This window comes from Triticum aestivum, chromosome 4A (assembly GCF_018294505.1).
Source record: "Triticum aestivum cultivar Chinese Spring chromosome 4A, IWGSC CS RefSeq v2.1, whole genome shotgun sequence".
Classification (NCBI taxonomy): Eukaryota; Viridiplantae; Streptophyta; class Magnoliopsida; order Poales; family Poaceae; genus Triticum; species Triticum aestivum.
In genome coordinates, this window is record NC_057803.1 from 105,894,800 (window position 1) to 105,902,580 (window position 7,781).

Here is a 7,781-nt window from a genome sequence, read left to right on the forward strand (position 1 = left end):
CGCGTGATGACGTGGCGCAGGTTGATAGGCCGAGGGCGGCGGCGACGGTGATGTGGCGTCGCGCCATTGATCGAAGTGATGTGGCGGCGGTGGTGGACACGTCCAGCGGCGGGACGGACATGTCTGGTGGCGCGAGAGAAGCGGGGTTAGGGTTTCGTCCGCGGATTTTTCGGAGGAGAGCACATATTTATAGGTAGAGGGAGCTAGGAGAGTCCAAATGAGGTGCGGTTTTCGGCCACGCAATCGTGATCGAATGCTCTAGATGATGGAAGGGGTTTAGGTGGGTTTTGGGCCAAATTGGAGGGGTGTTGGGCTGCAACACACACAAGGCCTTTTCGGTCCCTCGGTTAACCGTTGGAGCATCAAACGAAGTCCAAATGGTACGAAACTTGACAGGCGGTCTATCGGTAGTAAACCAAGGCCGATTGGCAAGTCTTGGTCCAATCCGGAAATGTTTAACATCCGCACACGAAAGAAAGGTAGAAATGACCACCGGAGGAGAACGGAGCGCCGGATTGCAAAACGGACAACGGGGAAAATGCTCGGATGCATGAGATGAACATGTATGCAAATGAAATGCACATGATGACATGGTATGAAATGCATGACACGCAAGCAATGACAAGGCAACAGCAGCGAATAACTGGACGACACCTGGCACATCGGTCACGGGGCGTTACAACACTCCACCACTACGAGAGGATCTCGTCCCGAGATCTAGAATGGCACCGGAGGGAAAACGGAAGAGAAAGAGAAGAGGTAAAACTAAGTTGCTTCTTGGACAAACGAGTGAAACCAAAGAACCTTGAAAAAGGTTAAGCCATTTCGAGAGAGAAAAAATACCACAGAGATGAACGAAGTTGAAAACCTCCGTTAGTAAAGAGGGACAAGGAAGAACAACTTGGGGAAGCACTCTGGTTGAATAGAGCTGCAAGGCTTGATAAGGCGAAAAGAACTTGTGCAAAATGGGTACAACACTCCGGTTAAAAGGATAGGCATGAAAAGAACACGATCCTGACAAAACGAAAAGATGGGTTGAAGAGAGCAACATCACAAAGCCTCCATAACAAAAGTAAGAATGGAATGGAATGAACGAATGGAAAACAAGATCTTGAGGAAGCACGCTTACCACAAATGCTAGAACGGAGTTGTTGAAAAAGCAACAACGAAAAGAATAAGCTTGATATGTTCTTGTGGAGTACATCTCAAATCATAAGGTGACAACCCGCCACTCACGGAAAAAGAATTGGATTGATATCAATAAGGAGACGAGAAACTATATCACACCGGAAAGGATAAATGAAGAAATTGGATCATTTATAAGCACCATAGATAGCAACAATCCTTAGGGAAGGCTTTAGGTGAAATATAACCCAAGATAACTCCAAAGAAGAGATTGATGGATTTAAAATACCTCATTCTTAATAACATGTGAATCAGGAAACATGAACTCAAATTACCAAGAATGACATAATACCACCTCCAATGATACAGAAGAAAGAGTTGCACTCCAGATAGCAAAATGAAGAATGCTTGAATTCCTCTGAAAAGAATCTTGATGAACACTTCTAGAAGGAATTAAATCTTTGATGAACCATCATGTAGAACCTCCATGAAGAACTCCGTTAAACAAAAGAATGATCAAACGGAAAGAAAGGGTAGTTGAAAACACAAGGTGGAACCTTGTAAAGATTTAGACAGATCTCCGTGATTACATAATTGCGAGAGCTTGGAACTCCGGGAAAGAAAGATGAGCACTTGAAACCAAGAATATGTATGATGAACCACTCCGGAATAAGGAATTGAATCATTTGGATGAAACAATAATAAGAATTACATTATGCTTATGCTTCACCAATTAAATTGATGACAATCAACGGATTTGACATATTACTTATTCTCATAGAAAAGATTAAGAGAGATATAGCGCCAACTTGGGAAGGTCTTCTATGAACCACGGGTAGGATTGACAACGAATAAATTGATAAGGAAGAGAAATCTGGAAGAACCACCGTAAGAAATGAAAATGAACGAAGAAAAGATAAAGGAACACCGAGAAGAATTATGAAATGAACGAAGATATTTGAGAGAATTTATATATGAGAGAACAAAGAGATCATGCATTGATTAGAGGATATTTGATCGATGCACCGGTACGATTTGGGGATGGTAGCTGAAAGCTGAGAATGAATAAGTCTTCTGAAATGATGGGCTTCGGAGAAACAAACTGAAAAGACTCTTGAATTTCTCCCGATAGGTGGAAAGAATTCTCACAACCGAAAATGATTATGAGAGAATGGCATAAAGCTAGAATCATGAATCTTGAAGAGAAAAGAGCAAGACTGAGAGAAAAATTCTTCTTTGGTCTTCAAAATCCGAGAATGACGACTGAAACACCACCATGAATTATTTAGACCTCCGGAAGAATCAAAACGAACAGGTTGAGCCAATGATGAAAAGATTTTGATAGATCTTGGAGAAGACATTTGACTAATGATAAATCATTCTTACGTCAAACTTCGAAAATAATTTGAGAATACCTCTAGGAAAATAAGAAGAGTCAGGTAAGATCCTGGAAAAAGACCTGTGGGTTAGGGCCCACTCAAAAGAACACCATTGAAAAGATTTCAAAGAGAGGTTGCACTGGTTGAATTAAAAGACTTGAAAGAGAGAACATCCTCGAAGATATTGAATAACTGCAGAGTGGAAACACGAATCTTCGAGATATCTTGAGCACTTCGAAACAATTGAATAGCGAGAAGAGGAATGAATATGAGGTGCACCGGCATGAGAAACCATTTGAAATACAGAAAAGAATATGAACAACACCGAAAGCTTGAATTGGATCCACCGGAGAAGAAAAGGCAAATATTAGTATCTTCATGAGAATCACCGGATAAGAACATTGAAGGAGAAGAATGGAGAGACTTCACATCAATAAGATGGATACACAATAAAGAAATCTGAGTCCTAGGATAAACAAGGGTGGGAGGGTGGGAAAACAAAGACAACTTGGGATGGATGAACGAACACCATTGAGAAAGCTGAGATTGGATCTTGCGGATGTTGAAATGTTCGGATCCACTTGAAGAGAAACACACTGGTGAAAAAGATTGACATGACAATCTCGATTATCATGAAGGATTGGTATTCACATCGGAGTATGAAAACACCATTTGGGGAAGGTATGGAATCAACATTTGACTTCGAAGCAACTCAAATACCACCACTCAAAACAAAAACAAAGGATTGGCTTGCGGAATAAGCCGGAACAAACATATGATAGAGATTTCGTCTGAAGTTTTCATGGTGGGGCCTACACGGGCTCGATCGTACAGCACCATCATGTACAAGGCAGTGCACATGACATACGAAGCGTCCCCGAGTCGGCATAGCCAAGGACTCTTTAAGACACAACGAGACCACTGTAAAACCAACCGTGGATAGGCGGACCACTAGACGTCGAACCCCAATTTCATATCATACAACTGTCGGAAAGATATCCTAAGAGCTACTTGAATTCCCACTTATAAATTCCTGAAATTTTCCGGTTATGCAATCAGGTGTTGGGGATACAAGGGAAGCATAATATCCCAACCAAAACTAACAAATCCTACATCCAGCTGTATCCATCCTTCAACACATAACCAAGAAACCTTCGGAAATCATCTACCTCAACCTTCGAAAACTATCCGTTATATGAGTTATGGCGATACTCCCGAACTCCCGCCCCAGTACTGGGTGGCGTCGAGGTTATCTCACCAACGAACTGCATAAAAGAGATTTTCGATGTCGGCGAAACTAAACTTAGGTATTCCAGAACTCCAACGATAAAATTGTGACGACAACACCTCGGAGCTCAACTCCCCGGGACACTTCCACAAAACCCCTGACAGGAGGCACCAAGACAATGTTCTTGTCACAAAACCATCGGAACGATTCCAAGATACCCACGTGATCCTAATTTTTTTTTAGTGAAATATGAGAAGAGAAGAGTCAAAACTCTACGTCAGGATGCCTTACCAGAGTGATGAAGGGACTGAGGAGTAAAAAGAATTCCTAAAATCTCCGATATATAATTCCTAAATGACTCAAAACATTTTTCTAGACTCAACTCGTCCGCTAATTCGATCAAGCAATGGGGCTCCTAAGGTCGGGGAAGGCTCTGATACCAACTTGTAACGCCCTCGATGCGGCTATATCTCCCACGTGTCGAAGCACGACTTAGAGGCATAACCGCATTGAAAGCAATGTCGCAAGTGAGGTAATCTTCGCAAACAACCCATGTAATACAATAGGGGAAAAGATACATAGTTGGCTTACAATCGCCACTTCACACAATTACATGAATAAAGCATTACATCATCCAAATACAATCAAGGTCTGACTACGGAACCAAAATAAAAGAAGAACCCCAAATGCGACAAGGTCCCCGATCGACCCCAACTGGGCTCCACTACTGATCGACTGAAACGAAACAACACAAAGGACAAGATCTTCATCGAGCTCCTCCTGAGCTCAGTGGCGTCACCTGCACGGACTCATCGGCACCTGCAAGCTGGTTTTGGAAGTATCTGTGAGTCACGGGGACTCAGCAATCTCGCACCCTCGCGATCAAGACTATTTAAGCTTATGGGTAAGGTAAAGGTATGAGGTGGAGCTGCAGCAAGCGACTAGCATATGTGGTGGCTAACATACGCAAATGAGAGCGAGAAGAGAAGGCAAAGCACGGTCGATAAAAGTATGATCAAGAAGTGATCCTATAGCAACCTACGTCAAGCATAACTCCAACACCGTGTTCACTTCCCGGACTCCTCCGGAAAGAGACCATCACAGTTACACATGCGGTTGATGTATTTTAATTAAGGTCAACTTTAGGTTTTCTACAATCGGACATTAACAAATTCCCATCTGCCCATAACCGCGGGCACGGCTTTCGAAAGTTCAAATCCCTGCAGGGATGTCGCAACTTAGCCCATGACAAGCTCTCACAGTCAACGAAGGAATAGACCTCCTCCCAAGACATTCCGATCAGACTCGGTATCCCGGTTCCTCAAGATATCCTCGACAATGGTAAAACAAGTCCAGCAAGACCGCCCGATGCGCCGACATCCTGATAGGAGCTGCACATATCTCGTTCTTAGGGCAACACCAGATGAACACTACGTACAACTAAAACCAGCCCTCAAGTTTCCCCAAGGTGGCGCCGCAAGTGGCTCTAGTTTGGACCAACACTTAGACAAGCACTGGCCCGGGGGGTTAAAATAAAGATGGCCCTCGGGATGCGCGACTCCCAAAGGAAAAAGGCTAGGTGGCAACTGGTAAAACCAAGGTTGTGCCTTGCTGGAGGAGTTTTATTCAAAGCAAACTGTCAAGGGGTTCCCATTATAACCCAACCGCGTGAGGAACACAAAATCCGGGAACATAACACCGATACGACGGAAACTAGGGCGGCAAGAGTGGAACAAAACACCAGGCATAAGGCCAAGCCTTCCACCCTTTACCAAGTATATAGATGCATTAATTAAATAAGATATATTGTGATATCCCAACAAGTAACCAATGTTCCAACAAGGAACGAACACCATGTTCCAACCAGGAACAAACTTCAATCTTCACATGCAACTAACAACGCTATAAGAGGGGCTGAGCAAAGCGGTAACATAGCCAATCAACGGTTTGCTAGGACAAGGTGGGTTAGAGGCTTGGCTCAACAATATGGGAGGCATGATAAGCAAGTGGTAGGTATCGCAGCATAGGCATAGCAAAAGAGCGAGCATCTAGCAAGCAAAGATAGAAGTGATTTCGAGGGTATGATCATCTTGCCTGAGATCCCGCGAGGAAGAAGAACGAGTCCATGAAGAAGACAAACGGACGTAGTCGAACGGGTCCTCACATACGCGACGTTATCGGAACCAACCCGAAGAAGCAAACATCGGAAAGAAGCACACAACATAGTAAACAACCAACACATGAACATGGTATGCTATGCGGGATGCGGTATGCGATGCATATGCATGATTTGACAAGGAATGCATGAACCTGGCCTCAACATGGAAATCCAAGTGTGCTACTGGAAAGATGAGATGAAATCACTTGAAAACGATATAAAGAACGCCGGAATCAGAGTTACGGTTTGGAAATGGCAAGCAATTCAAATATGACCATGTTCTGCGTTTTACAGCAAGTAGCCATCTAAATGCAACGAGATGAACATGCTACAGCACTCAAACATGGCACAAAAATACATGGCAGGGATGCATTCATGATGCTTAACAAAAGTGTAGCACTAAGCTACGGCCAATTCATCCATTAACAGGCTCAAAAAAGCATGGCAAAAATGCATATGGCAGACAGATCTCAGACAGTGAAATTAACACTTGTCTGGAATTTCAGATCAGATAGCACTCTTTGGAGCATGAAAACAATATGCTACAGGGCCTGAACATGGCAAAGTAAAGCATGGCATGGAACTACTCAAAGAGCTTAACAAAACTCCCTTAGTGAGCTTGAGCCAAAAGGGATCAGAAAGTACATTTGGAAGCATGTGAACATGGCAAAAACATAATCAGATCATAGACTTAGTGAAAACTGGAGCATGCTGAAACAGATATCAAGTAGGCATGTTTACGAGCTCGATGCACTCACTACAGAGCAAGTCATGACAAGCTAAACATACACCCATCAAGAATACACAAAATACAAGCTAGACATGGCAAGAACAATAACATAACATAATCAGATCACAGACTTAGTGAAAATTGGAGCATGCTGAAACAGATATCAAGTAGGCATGTTTACGAGCTCGATGCACTCACTACAGAGCAAGTCATGACAAGCTAAGCATACACCCATCAAGAATACACAAAATACAAGCTAGACATGGCAAGAACAATAACATAGCATGCACGGATCAACTACAACATCATCGGCAAAATCGCTAACAAGTAGACAATCTACCCAGATTCACGAAATAGCAAAAGTTGAGCTCGATTGACTCAAGCTAGGATGCTCCATAATTGCAAACAAAGACATGGATGGATAGAGCACTACAAGATTAACAAAACATCCTTACTGATCATCCTCAAAAGAGGCACGGATCACTAGGAATCAACATGACCATATGGCCAAATGAGATAAACAGGTCAAGGACTTAGTGGAAATGCTAAGTCCCTGAAATCAGCATTACCAAGTGTCTCACTTTCCAAGCTTGTGCTAGTCACCACACACATCACAAAAATACATGGGTTGCACCTCTGGAAAGATGGCAAAACCCTTAACAAAACATATGTAGAGCTCATGGGCATATCATGCACACAATAATCATGGAAAAAATGACAAATAGCTAAATGGAGCAGCAGATCTGACAATTAACTCAAATAGCACTCTTCTAAAAGCATTTCGGGCATCAAGATGAACTCAAACGAAAATGATGCAATGAGATGAAATGATATGCTCTCTGAGGCGAACATTTTGATATGCTATATGCCTTAAACGGAGCTACGAATGCGGAGATACAACAGGTCAAAGTATGCAAGATAATTAGGGTTAGGGACGAGAAAGTCAACCGAGGAGGATTTCAGATCCAGATCCAGCACGGTGCACTGTAGCAGCCGGCGCACAAACCGAGGTCAGTGGCGCGGGCTCGCCGGAGAAGAGGGCGGGGAGGACGCCGGCGACAAGGGAAGAGGTGGGGCGCGCGGATCGGTGACGAGCTCGCCGGAGAGGACCATACGGCGGCGGGCGGCGAGGCTCCGGCCGGACGCACGGCGTACGGCGCG